The 16,546-nt window shown below is 39.0% G+C and overlaps 1 non-coding gene across 1 annotated transcript; it reads left to right on the plus strand.

The window, feature by feature from the left end:
* Positions 1–11,447: 11,447 nt before the first annotated feature.
* LOC141675385 (small nucleolar RNA R71) lies at positions 11,448–11,554 on the plus strand. Its single transcript, XR_012556041.1, has one exon. It is a non-coding gene; the product is annotated as a small nucleolar RNA R71 (small nucleolar RNA).
* The last annotated feature ends 4,992 nt before the right edge of the window (positions 11,555–16,546 follow it).

Here is a 16,546-nt window from a genome sequence, read left to right on the forward strand (position 1 = left end):
AGGTTATGGGTCGGCACATAAATTATATTTTTCTGGTTGGATTTTTCCTCCAGTTAAATAGTAATTTCACGTGTTGGTGTCGGTCTGCTGCGGCAGTGACACACGAGCCTATTATAGTTATCCATATCATACTTAATACGGCGAATATTGATCTCAGTATTTATGCTGAACTTCGGAGAGAATCCGAAAAGTTGTTAACCCTAACGCATCAGTTGATCAAGGATCACTGAATGTGGGGTTATTGAAGATTTATGTTCTTCCTTGGGCCTTTTATGGTTGTACCAGTAGGTGAGCCAGAAATGTAGGTTCGTGTGAACCATGTAAATATTTTAGAGAAATTCGGTAATTGAATTTTTAATAATAAGAACCACGGGAAGTTCTTTAAACATGATATTAAAATCTTATAGGTTTTAATGAATGACGTAAAACCTGCTCAGATGAGAGGTAGTGACACGATACGTGTTTACTGTCTGATTTGATAGTAAAACATTTATCACTCGTACTCGTAGTCGAGTCAATATTGAAGCTAAATAGAGAGATGTGTGCTCTATAAACTCAAGGGTAAATCCAACTTAATACAGATAATTAAGATGGTAGTGAATAAATTTGATGATGAATAATCACCGGGAAAATTCTGTTTGCAATGTGAATATTCATGAGGTCGTTGCACCTTACTCGCATTAAATAAATGGAGTAGATGCAGGCTTGAGTTGCGCTCTGAGAGAGATGCAAAACGATTCTGATCAGCTCAGACTATCACTGAATTTGAGGATATTAGTTACGAAGGGCTAATCGTTCCTTAAACATGATACCACAGAAGGAAATAATTAAATTTCCTATTAGTTTTGGAATATTTTCTGACATTCTGTAAAAATATTAAAATTGTGGGGGTATCTAAAATAGAAAATTATTGAATTTTCTATGAATAGTGGAATGTAATGAAACATTCTTGAAAATAATTGAAATGTGGGGGTATCTCGAAACTTGATACCAATACCTCTATTGGTAGCATGAGATCCAAAATCAATTGAGATATTTTGGATGGATACATAGACAATGGTTGAGTCTAATAATATCCGATATATGAATCTAATTTTTGAGATTCGTAAGAATACTATTACAGAGTTTAGGAATGCTTATGCGATAAGCTAGTAGATCCTAGTAGATCTGTAATTAAAAGTCATCTAAATGAACTTACGAGTTATTGGATGAATGTGAGGATGAACCTGCAGAGAGCAAAAGACTTGGATAATTGCTAGTCCCGAATGTCTTGATAATTTGCTTGAAGGTGAACTCGTAAATTTAATAGAAGCAATGCGCTTCTCGTATAATTTCTTGATAAGTGAATATATCAAGAGAAAATTTGACTATTATTGAGAGTCAATAAATCAAGATTTTCTAGCACGTGTACTAGAAAATGGATTGTGCATGTTCTCTCTATGTCCTTTGTGGGGGAAAGGATGTTAAGAAATAGAGAGAGTGGTTCAGTTTGATAGAATCTTCTTTAAAAAAATATATAGATCTTCTTACGAGATAGAAGCATTAGGACCCAAATGAATTTTTAAATTGGGAAAATATATCTGGGTCTGAAGGAAGTATAAGGTCAGACTGATACAAAAATATTACAGTCGAAAGTGATGACCTTATATAATTTATGAAATATTCTCGAGTTTTGAGAATAAGGTTCGTTAAGATGATACTAAAATTATCGTATTGTGAAATTTAAAAGTGCATCAATGAACATTGAGATGGTCTTTCTAAATAGATATTTGGAGAAATATCTATTTACGTGAACCCGAGGGTTGCTCTAGATAAAGCAAGAGTAGAAAATCTGTATTTTCGGTGATCATGTTGAGTGAAACAACATTGACACGAAATAATGGCATATTAAATTTAATATTGCTATGATAAGCAATGGCTTCAAATAAATGACATGGTTGCCATTTTGAGGACGCTCAAAATTGGTTGCTATGTGAATAAGGATTGCCAGTTTAAGGACGCTTAAACTCGGTAATGATGCAAACTGAAATTGCTGGTTTTTGGGACGCTAAAAGCTGGTAATATCAATAACAAGTGAAGCCTTAAGTAATAACTAGTAAAGTTATTTCATAAATGTGAAATATGTCAATATGAGATGTCAAACTGATTCAAAATCAGAGAATTGACAAGTGTTCATGTGTTATTTACACATGATATGCAAGTCATAATTGATTACACGTGAGTGATCTGATCATTACGAGAAGTAATGACAAGAGGATCATCTCTGAAAATCTTGATGAGATTGAAAAGTTTTTATTTGAAGATTACAATCTTCGTGACTTTAAAAGTTTTAGATGATACATGTCACATGTTGGTGATGTGAATTTTGAAGAGATCAACGAAGCTAAAGTTGTCATAGCTGGAATGGATTTATATTTATCCAAGCGTAGATGAACAAGGATCTCTGTTAGGGCGAAATCACGCACTAATATTCACGCAAGTATACGTGTTCGCAAGTAATATAAGAATACTTTCTAGTTCGTTCCCTCAGAGACTCAGACTAAGTTATTGTCTAATTAAACTCACTCACCAATGTATGATTACTTCTCAATGTTAAGATAATAACACTTAAAATTGTTGATTAAATATTAACTATAATTAACTACTTAATTAACCACTTAACTAACACTTCAATTTATCAGTAATAAAACACTCATGAGATCACAACTTCATTATTACTTCCTTCTATAGCCATTGTTATTACCTTTAGCATGTGACAGTGATGACATTAATCGAATATCACGAAACTGATAAAAGCCAACTTTCATTGTACTAATACCATTCTACCAAGCATCCACAATTAAGATAGAAGTTGAATAGTCATCAATTATGTTGAGTTCCTATATGTCTACAGAAATTGACAACACAACGATTTAAGCACAAGTTATCCCTTTTGATTACATAGGGCAAATAAAACTGTTAGAATTACCCACTAATCATGCACAACGTACATGAACCTATGCTAGCATGGCAAGTTCTAAATCTCAAGATCCACCGTCGCTTCACAAGAGATTAACACCCTATCTTATATGTTCGCGACACACATAAGACGAATACGCACAACCAATACTAGATATCATGCAATCATCACACACTAAAGTATTAAACAATTAACTAAAGAATTCAATAATAAATCCGTTGCAACCCCATGATCACGATTAGCCCATAATAGAACTTATCGCCATCATGGGTTCATATGAAATCATGATAAACAACACAAGAAAATAATAACTAAACTAATTATATTAAAACAGAGTACGTCACAAGAGTAAATAAGTCAAAGCAAGAAAACTAGCATCCAACGTTACAACGAAACAAGAATCACAAGAATATATGCTTCCTTTTCGCTGCAGTGTGCTAAATCGGTCTTCTTCCTTATCTCCTTCGCTTCTTGTAAAACAGAATCTAAAACATAATCTCCTTCTTATTCTCTATGAAAACGTCTCAAATCTACTTATATAATAGTCCCATAAAACTCAGATTACATAGATGTTGGAAGCCAAACAGAAGTAGAAGTCTAAAATAATTCAGCTTTTTCCCCGACCCTGCGCGGCCGCTCAGCATTTCTGCGCGGGCGCGCAAGGCTGCTGCGCGGCCGCTCAGCATTGCTGCGCGGGCGCGCAGGACCCTACTGGAAAAATTCCAGGTTTGCTCCGTTTCTTCGCCGTAATCTGCCCGTTCTTTTCCTCTCTCAATGGTGAACACATGCCAAGGCTTATTCTTGATGATTCCTCCTCCGAAATGCAACTAATACCCTAAAATGCATAAACACTAGAAAAACGCATCAAATACACAAAATACTTGATTTCAAGACACCAATTTAAGCCATTTTAAGACGTTCTAAGTGGTATAAAATGCCACTTATCACACCCCCAAACTTAAATCGATGCTTGTCCTCAAGCGTCACAGACTCAAAACAAATAAAAAAATATGCATGAATGCAATATATATGAAAATGCAACGATCCCCCTTACTACAATTAACCAACCAAATTGTCACGTCTCAACGAATGCAGTTAGACACTAAAGATCAATAAACTCATGCAAACGGACATACAGCTAGAAACGTGATGTGTGCACATGCTTAACAGATATGCTTCGGAACTAGACCAATTACTATAACTAGACTATCCTTAAGGCAATCCTACGATTATACAAAGAATAAAAATTCTAGGCACAAAGTGATATACAACACTACAAGAACTCTGGAGCTTACTACAGAATCGTGCTTTTTATTTACAACTCAAATGCTTATTTGACCGTGCAATGAGTGAGGTCCACAAAAGACTTATACAATGGTATCCATGTAACGAGCGTTAGGTTAGCGGATCCCAGACTCTAAAAGCCTTAGGTCACTAGGCACAAAGTCCCCTAAGAACTTAATAACTCGAATACCAAAGAGCCCACTCTTGATCAATTATGCAAAAAAAAAAAATTTTTTTAATTAATTTTTTTTTTCCTTTTTTTTTCTGAGCAAGTGCGTTTCGCTCCATCTTGCTCAACCCTAGACTACTCGCATAACATGCGAGCCGGCTACTAGCCATTTGACGCATAGCCACAACTAGCAACAAATTCCATTTTTACTCCATTTTTTTTCTTTTTCATGCCTTTACCACTAAGAACCTATTATCAAATTCTAAGCATAATAAATAGATTATCCTCGAAAATAATCAGATCATAACAACAATCTAGCCCTTAAGCATTCTCTAAGACTTAGTGAAAATACAAGTGCTTCTAGCATGCATATCAACCTACACAACTTAATATCACTTTAATGCTATCACTACACTCGCATCAATATCACAATTCAGTCGATAAATCATTGCAAAAGGGATCATGGTATATGCATGAGCTATATGATATGACAAACAAATAAAGCTATATAAAAAAAATATATGGCAAAAATTATGCAACTATATGAACTAACTATCATGAATATGCAGCTATATGACACACACAAAATATTCCTTAACTACCACCCCCAAACTTAAAATCTTCACTGTCCCCAGTGAAGGTAGTAGAAAGGAACACAGGGTATACCTACTCGGAGTCATCATCATCATCACCCTCAGTGGGTGGAGTATCAGGCGGCGGGTATGCAGAGTCCTCACCAAAAACTGGCCACTGGATATCAGTTCCAAGGCCTCGAAAAGCAGTCCCTAACGCAAGGGTGAGCTCCTGAGCAAACCTGCTCTGCGTCTCATACATGGCATCCATCCGCCGTGAAAGCCTCCTATACTGGGCATCACCCATCCCAGCACCCTCCTGAGCTCTCGAAGAACCAGCCTCACCACGCCCTGGCCTAGCCATAGTAGCACCTCGTGCTGGACGCCCTCCTGGAAGACGATAACCCAGCCCATGCTCCTCAGGCTCACCACCGGTCCACTCCTGCATCCCATTCAGAGTGCCAGAATCTATCGGAGCTGCTGGCAACTGCAACTGCTCATGAGCCGGCCAGTTCACTCCTACTGCTCGGCATAGCTTCGTAACCGTGGATGCATAAGGGATGTTCATATGCTTTGCTCCCCTCAAAAACTTCAGAATTCCTTGGTAGATAAACTCACCAAGGTCCACATAGTATTCCTCATTCAGAATTCCCCACAACAACTGTGCTCTCTCAACTGTGACCTCGTGTGCATGTGAAGAAGGAAAAATATTAGCACATATAAATGCATTCCATGCACGGGCATACCTGTTCATGGTGATCGCCGGAAAGTGACGATACTCATTATTGGCTGGACTGCGGTTCCAAACTGTGCCCGGTCGACAGAGAGTCACACAAATCAAATCCAAGTCAAAATCCTCAGCAGTCTTTTCATTCCAGTTCTCCTCCTCGGGCTTCCTCTCTCGCTGTCCAAACACACGGCGAATCGCCGCAGGATGATAATCAACCGTCAGCCCACGAACTACAGAAAACCCATTCTTTTCAGCCTTCGCGTTCGCGTAGAACTCGCGAACAACACTCATCGGTACTGCTTCGGGTGACTCACAAAAAGCTATCCACCCCGTCTCTGCAATCATGGGCAATAACTCACCATCCCTCCCTGATGGTAAAAACCCCCTCTCCTTCAGAATCGGCTTCCCCAACAGCCTAGTGTACTCCTCCTTCGCAGCTCTGTCAGTTAACCGAGGCCTTGCAGCAGTACCCCTTGATGAATCAGCAGTAGGAACTGTGCTGCTACTGTCAATAGTGTGTGCTCTCTTGGGTGCCATTGATTTGTGAATAAAAGTGTGTAAGAACTGATTTTTGATGTTTATGAGAGGGTTTAAGTGTAGGAAGTTTGTGGGAGATATGTGGGATAGGTGTATGTATATATAGGGTGTGGAGTAGGTTAAATTAGATTAGGAGTGGGGTTGAGGGATAAAATTATGGGGTAATGGGAAAAGAATTCGTGGGTTTATGGGCTGTGATGGGTTTTTGTGTTTTTGTTTTTTTTTTTTTTTCTGAACTGTAAAAAAAATTTTCTGGAACTCGACCCCTGCGCGGCCGCTCAGCATAGTTGCGCGGGCGCGCAGAGGGTCTCTGGAAAAAAAAAATTTCAGCCCCTTTTTTCTGATTTTTTTGTGTTTTTGGATAGGTTATGAACTTCTAAGGGTTCCTGTAACAACAATTCATGGGTTGCCTCCCACGCAGCGCTTCTTTTTCGTCATTAGCTTGACGTTCCGTACCTTTCTCAAGTAGTCAATAAAATGGCACTAACCACCTCTCGGTTTTCCATGTCCCCATAGTAGTGCTTCAACCGCTGACCGTTAACCTTGAATGCTTGGTCCGAATCATTCTCAAAAATTTCCACCGCTCCATGTGGAAACACAGTTTTGACAATAAAAGGTCCAGACCACCTTGATTTCAACTTCCCAGGAAAAAGTCGGAGCCGAGAGTTGAATAACAGAACTTGTTGCCCTGGCACAAATAACTTAGGATGTAGCTTCCTATCGTGCCACCTCTTCACCTTTTCCTTATACATTTTGTTATTCTCGTACGCTTGAAGTCGAAATTCATCAAGTTCATTAAGCTGAAGCATTCTTTTCTTACCAGCTGCATTTAAATCCAGGTTCAATTTCTTCAATACCCAGTAGGCCTTATGCTCAAGCTCCGCCGGTAGATGACATCCCTTACCGTACACCAACTGAAACGGTGACATCCCAAGTGGAGTTTTGTATGCTGTTCTGTAAGCCCAAACAGCTTCATCGAGCTTTAAAGACCAATCCTTCCTTGACGGACAAACAACCTTCTCTAGAATGCGCTTTATCTCTCTGTTAGACACTTCCGCTTGACCATTTGTTTGCGGATGATAGGCAGTAGCTACTCGATGATTCACATTATAACGCTGCATCATAGAAGTGAACTTACGGTTACAAAAATGCGATCCTTCATCACTTATGATTACCCGAGGCATTCCAAACCTTGTGAAAATTTGCTTATGAAGAAAATTTAGCACTGCCTTTGCATCATTTGTCGGTAAAGCTTTAACTTCGACCCATTTTGAGACATAATCGACTGCCAGCAAGATGTACTGATTATTGCAAGACGAGATAAAAGGCCCCATGAAATCGATTCCCCACACATCAAAGACCTCGACTTCAAGCATCACATTTAATGGCATCTCATCCTTCCTTGACAAATTTCCCACTCTTTGGCAACGATCACACCTTAAAACAAACTGATGAGCATCCTTGAACAAAGTAGGCCAGAAAAAACCTGCTTGCAGAATACGAGCTGTCGTCTTCTCACCTCCATAGTGTCCACCATAAACCGTGGAATGGCAGTCTCGTAATATCCCCTCCATCTCACAGAACGGGATACATCTCCTGATGATCTGGTCAGCTCCCTGTCTAAACAAATATGGTTCATCCCACATATACCACTTCACCTCATGCAGAAACTTCTTCTTTTGAGCGGATGTCAAATTAAGCGGCATTATATTGCTGACAAGATAGTTTACAATATCTGCAAACCATGGTTCTTCCTCCTGAATTGCAAACAACTGCTCATCCGGAAAAGATTCATTGATTAACGTCCTATCTTGTGAAGTAGAATCGGGATTCTCTAACCTAGAGAGATGGTCAGCTACTTGATTCTCAGTACCTTTTCTATCTTTGATCTCTAACTCAAATTCTTGAAGTAAAAGCACCCAATGAATGAGTCTCGGCTTCGAATCCTTCTTAGAAACCAGATAGCGAATAGCTGCATGATCAGTGAATACTGTTACTTTCGTACCAAGCAGATAAGATCGAAATTTTTCAAAGCCAAAGACTATAGCCAAAAGCTCCTTCTCAGTAGTGGTGTAGTTCAATTGGGCCCCATTTAAAGTCTTACTCGCATAGTAGACCACATGGAAGAGATTTTTCTTGCGTTGTCCCAGAACTGCACCTACCGCATAGCCACTCGCATCACACATCATCTCAAACGGTTCTGTCCAATCTGGTGCTGTAATAACTGGTGCCGTGATCAAACTCTCCTTGAGAGTCTCGAATGCTGCCAAACATTCATCATCAATTTTAAAAGGCACATCTTTCTCAAGTAAATTGCACAATGGCTTAGATATCTTTGAAAAGTCCTTGATGAATCGCCGATAAAAACCCGCATGACCGAGAAAACTACGAATTCCTTTCACCGAATTAGGTGGGGGAAGATTTTCAATGACTCCCACCTTGGCCTTGTCCACCTCCAGACCTTTGCTAGAGACCTTATGCCCAAGGATAATGCCTTCACGCACCATAAAATGACATTTCTCCCAATTAAGCACCAAATTAGTTTCCACGCATCTTTTAAGTACGGCGCGCAGATTATTCAAACATTCATCATATGAGTGTCCAAAGACGGAGAAGTCATCCATGAACACTTCGACATTATTTCCAATCATGTCAGAGAATATAACCATCATACATCTCTGAAAGGTGGCCGGGGCGCCACATAAACCAAACGAAACTCTTCGAAAAGTAAATGTGCCAAATGGGCAAGTGAAGGTAGTCTTTTCCTGATCCTCTGGTGCAATACAAATCTGATTATACCCGGAATAACCATCCAGAAGACAAAAATACTCATGTCCCGCCAATCTGTCAAGCATTTGATCAATGAATGGGAGAGGGAAGTGATCCTTCCTTGTGGCTTTGTTCAATTTTCTATAATCCATGCATACTCTCCATCCTATAACTGTTCGAGTAGGGATGAGCTCATTCTTTTCATTTGCGACCACAGTGATACCTCCTTTCTTAGGTACACATTGCACGGGGCTCACCCACGAGCTGTCAGAAATAGGATAAATGATGCCTGCATCTAGCCATTTCAGAATTTCTTTCTTCACCACCTCCTTCATGATCGGGTTCAGTCTTCGCTGCTGTTCCACAGTTGGCTTACTACCTTCCTCTAACAGAATTTTATGCATACAATATGAAGGACTTATCCCCTTGATGTTTGCTAAGGTCCATCCTATAGCCGATTTGAATTCTCTCAAAATCCTTAAGAGCTTGTCTTCCTCACTACCTGAAAGGTCAGCTGAAATAATAACAGGTAACGTAGATGAATCACCTAAAAAAGCATACCTCAAGTGTTCAGGTAATGGTTTGAGCTCCAAGATAGGTGCTTCCTCTATTGATGGTTTGAGCTTCCCTTCAGCATTCTTAAGGTCAGAAGTACCAAGAGATTCAAATGGTATGTCGAGCTTTCGCTTCCATGGAGAAGCGTTCAGATATTGTAATTGCTCGTTGCTATCTTCATCATCACTGTCAAATTCCCCCACTAAGGCATTTTCCAATGCATCAGACATTAGCATGTGATCGAGTTCCGAAGTAACCGTAGAATCAATCACATCCACTTTTAAGCACTCCTCATCTTCTGTAGGGAATTTCATTGCCTTGAATACGTTGAAGGTCACATCCTGATCTTGGACCCGCATAGTAAGTTCCCCTTTTTGCACATCTATCAAGGTACGGCCAGTAGCCAAAAAAGGCCTCCCCAAGATTATGGGAATCTTCTTATCTTCCTCAAAATCCAGAATAACAAAATCTGCAGGAAAGAAGAGCTTATCCACCTTGACGAGCACATCCTCAACTATGCCCCTTGGGTAAGTAATGGAACGGTCAGCCAATTGTAGCGACATGTATGTGGGTTTTGGATCAGGCAGATCCAGCTTTTTAAAGATCGACAACGGCATCAGATTAATTCTTGCTCCCAAATCACAAAGGCACTTGTCAAAAGTTAGATTGCCAATGGTGCAAGGAATGGTGAAGCTTCCTGGATCTTTCAGTTTTGGTGGTAACTTTTGCTGCAGAACAGCGCTGCATTCTTCCGTGAGAGCAACGGTTTCAAGGTCATCCAGTTTCACCTTCCTTGAAAGAATAGTCTTCATAAACTTCGCATAACTAGGCGTTTGTTCCAGAGCCTCAGCGAAAGGTATATTGATGTGAAGTTTCTTGAACACCTCCAGAAACTTCCCGAACTGTCTATCCAGCTTTTATTGCTGCAATCTCTTAGGAAAAGGTGGTGGAGGATAGAGTTGTTTCTCCCCTGTATTAGCCTCAGGCAGAGTGTGTTCAACAGTAGTCTTCTTTGGTTCCGCCACTTTCTCCTTTTGCTTAGATTCTTCATCTCTAACTTCAGCTTCGACTTCTTTTGCCTTTTCAGCATCAGCTACTTTTCCAGACCTTAAGGTAATAGCCTTGACTTGCTCTTTAGCTTCCTTCCTGCCTGGTACTTCTGTGTCACTGGGAAGAGAGCCAGGTTGACGATTGAGCACTGCATTGGCTAATTGACCGATTTGATTTTCCAAGGTCTTGATAGAAACCGCCTGACTCTTGCACAACAGCTTAAGTTCCTCAAAATCAGCACTAGTAGGTGCAGCTGCACTTCCCTGTTGAGGATATGATTGCCTTGTAGCATACTGTTGTGGTTGCTGGAATCCAGGTGGGTTAAACTGTTTACTTACTCCTTGCTGATATGTTGGCTGAATAGCATTCTGATTATTCCCCCAGCTGAAATTTGGATGATTTCTGTTATTAGGATAATAGGTCGCTGGCACAGGCTGCTATTGTCACTGATAATTATTCACATACTGAACAGATTCGTTGACAAGAGAACACTGATCCGTAGCATGAGAACCTGCACAAAGCTCACAAACCATAGCTATTTGATTAACTCCATACGTAGCCAAAGAATCAACCTTTATTGATAGCGCTTGGAGCTAGGCTGCAATAGCGGTGGCTGCATCAACTTCCAGAATACCTGCTACCTTGCCTGACGTCATCCTCTGAGTTGGGTTTTGATGCTCATTTGCAGCCATCGTCTCGATAAGATTATACGCCTCAGTATAGCTTTTAGCCCATAAGGCGCCTCCAGCTGCTGCATCGAGCATGGGCCGAGATTGGGCCCCCAAACCATTATAAAAACCAGTGATTACCATCCAATCCGGCATTCCATGATGTGGACATTTTCTCAACATTTCCTTGTAGCGTTCCCAAGCCTCGCACATAGATTCTGTAGGTTGCTGTGCAAACTGAGTAAGAGCACTCCTCATAGCAGCAGTCTTTGCCATTGGATAAAACTTCACCAGAAACTTTTACGCAAGATCTTGCCACATAGTGATGGACCCGGCTGGTTCAGAATGTAACCAGTCTTTAGCCTTATCCCTCAGTGAGAATGGGAAAAGCCTCAACTTGATAGCCTCATCAGTCACGCCATTATACTTAAAAGTGCTGCAGATCTCGACAAAATTCCTTATGTGCATGTTGGGGTCTTCAGTTGCCGCTCCTCCAAAAGAAACAGAATTCTGCACCATTTGAATAGGGCCCGGCTTGATCTCAAAGGTGTTAGCTTGAATAGCCGAATGAAGGATGCTTGACTGAATGTCATCAATTTTAGGCCGAGAAAAATCCATAAGAGCTGGATCAGCTTGAACAATACGATCTCCCATGTTTACTGGTTCTTTCTGCTCAGTTCCTGAATCTGAATCCTCAAAATCTAACTTCTCCGAAGTATCAAGAACTTCGTCTTTCTCTTCAGCTGTATCTAAGGTCCTCTTGCGAGCACGAGAACGAGTTTGCATAAACGCTTGCTAAAGTACCTGAAACACAACCGAAAAGAGTAAGTAACTACTATGTCCTAATCACTGAGTCCTAATGACCAATGATGGTAAGTACATAAACTAAACAAATACGCCGAGTCCCCGGCAGCGGCGCCAAAAACTTGTTAGGGCGAAATCACGCACTAATATTCACGCAAGTATACGCGTTCGCAAGTAATATAGAATACTTTCTAGTTCGTTCCCTCAGAGACTCAGACTAAGTTATTGTCTAATTAAACTAACTCACCAATGTATGATTACTTCTCAATGTTAAGATAATAACACTTAAAATTGTTGATTAAATATTAACTATAATTAACTACTTAATTAACCACTTAACTAACACTTCAATTTATCAGTAATAAAATACTCATGAGATCACAACTTCATTATTACTTCCTTCTATAGCCATTGTTATTACCTTTAGCATGTGACAGTGATGACATTAATCGAATATCACGAAACTGATAAAAGCCAACTTTCATTGTACTAATACCATTCTACCAAGCATCCACAATTAAGATAGAAGTTGAATAGTCATCAATTATGTTGAGTTCCTATATGTCTACAGAAATTGACAACACAACGATTTAAGCACAAGTTATCCCTTTTGATTACATAGGGCAAATAAAACTGTTAGAATTACCCACTAATCATGCACAACGTACATGAACCTATGCTAGCATGGCAAGTTCTAAATCTCAAGATCCACCGTCGCTTCACAAGAGATTAACACCCTATCTTATATGTTCGCGACGCACATAAGACGAATACGCACAACCAATACTAGATATCATGCAATCATCACACACTAAAGTATTAAACAATTAACTAAAGAATTCCATAATAAATCCGTTGCAACCCCATGATCACGATTAGCCCATAATAGAACTTATCGCCATCATGGGTTCATATGAAATCATGATAAACAACACAAGAAAATAATAACTAAACTAATTATATTAAAATAGAGTATGTCACAAGAGTAAATAAGTCAAAGCAAGAAAACTAGCATCCAACATTACAACGAAACAAGAATCACAAGAATATATGCTTCCTCTTCGCTGCAGTGTGCTAAATCGGTCTTCTTCCTTATCTCCTTCGCTTCTTGTAAAACACAATCTAAAACATAATCTCCTTCTTATTCTCTATGAAAACGTCTCAAATCTACTTATATAATAGTCCCATAAAACTCAGATTACATAGAAGTTGGAAGCCAAACAGAAGTAGAAGTCTAAAATAATTCAGCTTTTTCCCCGACCCTGCGCGGCCGCTCAGCATTTCTGCGCGGGCGCGAAAGGCTGCTGCGTGGCCGCTCAGCATTGCTGCGCGGGCGCGCAGGACCCTACTGGAAAAATTCCAGGTTTGCTCCGTTTCTTCGCCGTAATCTGCCTGTTCTTTTCCTCTCTCAATGGTGAACACATGCCAAGGCTTATTCTTGATGATTCCTCCTCCGAAATGCCACTAATACCCTGAAATGCATAAACACTAGAAAAACGCATCAAATACACAAAATACTTGATTTCAAGACACCAATTTAAGCCATTTTAAGACGTTCTAAGTGGTATAAAATGCCACTTATCAATCTCTCAAGAAGGATTGCAAGTCTGTTGTACTTTTTAAAATTTTACAAAATTAGACATAGGCTACACAGTTGGTAAACTGGGTAGATGCACGAGTACAATGGAAATTGGTCACTTGGAAGTGATTGCAATGAGATTTAAGGTGTATGATATGTGCTCGTGAGCTTGGACTGCAATACGAAAGATATCTAATTGTACTATGTGAATATAGTATGTAAATTAGATATTTAACTTTAAGAACTTAAAAGTCATTCGAGAATACATTTCACACTTAGCAGTCGTGTCATGGAAATCCTAAACTTAGCTCGATTCATGATGGAATACGAGTCTGGTGCATAAAATAAATGCAGTTAAAAGGCTGAGTAGCCACTTTGTAAGGATATTCCTAAATGACAAGGAAAATGTGTCTTCAATATGCATATATCGTGTAATCAATATGCAAATTGGGATATCACATTATTGTGTATGAAATGGTATGTCTCACATCTATGATGAGGACATAATACCATTAAACAACTATTCTCAACAAGAATTATCATGATTGACTATGTAAAGTCAAATGATAATGTTTGGATCCACTAACCAGATGGTTAAACTGAGCGAATCTGTTTAAGACAAGGGAATCTAGTTAGACCAAGAGATAGTTGTCAAATCATCGAGAGGAATGAGCCTTGCCTATTGCTTAACGGCGTCATGGTGGACACCCAACCTTGCTGACTGGAGATCCCAAGAACCTGGTTCAATGGGACAACTAAATCATGATGACCAAATCACTGTGGGGGTAACCCCTGGCCTATTTCTATGATGATGAAACAGTGAGACCCGTAAGGTATGAGGTTAAGCTTTATGCTTTTAATGATCTTTGACGAATACAAGGATTTCAAGTTTGAATACATAATATTCGGTTGAGTAAACGCGGGTTACTCTATAAGATAAAGATCACCTATGTAAGAGAGAAGTATGGCCGCTTCAAAGGAGAATTGTGAGGCACAATTCTTTAGAAACTCTTGCAGAACCCATCCGATGTTCCAGGGCCAAAATGGACATAATCATGAGAACTGAATGAGTCAGGAAATATATAGTGATGAGTATGTCATCGTTTACACAAACGGTCGAATAGTTCAAGGACATCGCGTCATACTGTCTACCAGTAAAGTCGATATACTTATTCGAGCGAAGGTTCAAGGAGCATTCTCTACCTATCGTATGCTATATCTGACCTCCGGAACTATCACCAAGTCAAGCTCCGCGTCTGTCTGTCTATGTGGTGTGTATGTGGTGCGTGCTACTGGACCATCAATCTCATTTGTGGGGGATTATTGGACAAACTTAGTATTTTAGACTAAATTGTGAATCATTTTGAGACTCTATATGAGTGAGACACATTATGTGTTAGTGGTGTGTATTTATTGGAACGTATTCTTCTCTTCGAGGGGATTCCAACGCATATTAACATACTCAAAATGAGTAAAAGGTGAATGAGAACTGATGTTCCAAAGTTTTACCTTTTAATATGAAAAGTGGTTTTGTACCACATCGAGAGTAGCACAAACATATTCCTTAGTTTTTCTTATAAAACCATGTACCACATTGAAAAGAAAACAAGTCCTTTCAAGCCTCTCTTTATAAATAGAGTCTTAGGGCACCAGTTTTATTAAGTCAAGGAAATAAGAGTCATCTCTTTCATTTTTGATTTCTTTAGTCTTAAATTTTTTCAATATTCCGGTGATAGTTCTCGGGCTCAGTTCAAGTTCGCTGAGAGTATATTCGATCTATCGATTATACTAGTATCTCGTTTTATCCTGGGAAGCAGGTCGCTAAACACGGATGGTGCGGGGAGAAACTGCTTTAAGGAGACAGTTTTCCGGACTCGAGATTAAATCCAATCTCTGTTTGTTTTCTCAAACCCTTCTCCTAATTTAATTGTTAATTCTTATATGCTTATGTGATTTAAGAATTAGCAATGTTCTTATGAATTAGTTATATATTCAATATATATATATAATAATGTCTTTATCGTACAAGATTGATAACATACTCCTTATACAAGTCTCTTTTGAAAAAATTACTTATATTAAAAGTATTAGTTTGATGATATTTTTTCAATTATATCCATCATAAATGCATTGTTTCTATAAAATTATAAACTATTTTAGATTCATACTCACATCTCATTAATTGTTATACAATTTTCAAAAGGGCAGTTTACGACAAATGACCACATATATGATTTGAAAGTTCGAATGGACAATTATTATGGAAAAAATTTCAATCAAATGAGACTAGTATTGTGAGATAGAGTGTGAGTATACAATAACACTTGCCAGGAACCTACTAAAATTATTTAGTTTAATCATTTATAAATTAAAAAATGAAGAAGATCATCGACCCATATACATAAACACATACTCATTTTTTGGGATGCCGAAGACCACATATATTCTGCAATTAAAATATTATGTAAAATGTAGTAGAACATATTTTATTTTGCCAATCCTCTTGCATAAACATAACTATTATAATGAAAATTATATATGCAAAATACATGCAATTTATGAGTATAAAATTGCATTTCGTTGGTCATTTATGGTTTGGGAAGGAAGGATCGTGGTAGAGGATTGTGACCCATGAGGCATACAAGAGCTTAGGAAGCAATTAAACGTTCTTGATGCAAGATTAATTGTGTCAGTACGTTATTTTTTGTCCACATGAGTGTTTGGTTCTAAACAAAACATATCGAACTGATATACTTGTTAGGGATTTGTACCGGGAAAAAAACATCAGCCGTAATTACTATCAATACCAATATATTAACGGAGATGAGGAAAAGAGAGTCATTTTTTATGTCTGTGTTTATGGCGGCCCC

This window comes from Apium graveolens, chromosome 7 (assembly GCF_009905375.1).
Source record: "Apium graveolens cultivar Ventura chromosome 7, ASM990537v1, whole genome shotgun sequence".
Taxonomy (NCBI): Eukaryota; Viridiplantae; Streptophyta; class Magnoliopsida; order Apiales; family Apiaceae; genus Apium; species Apium graveolens.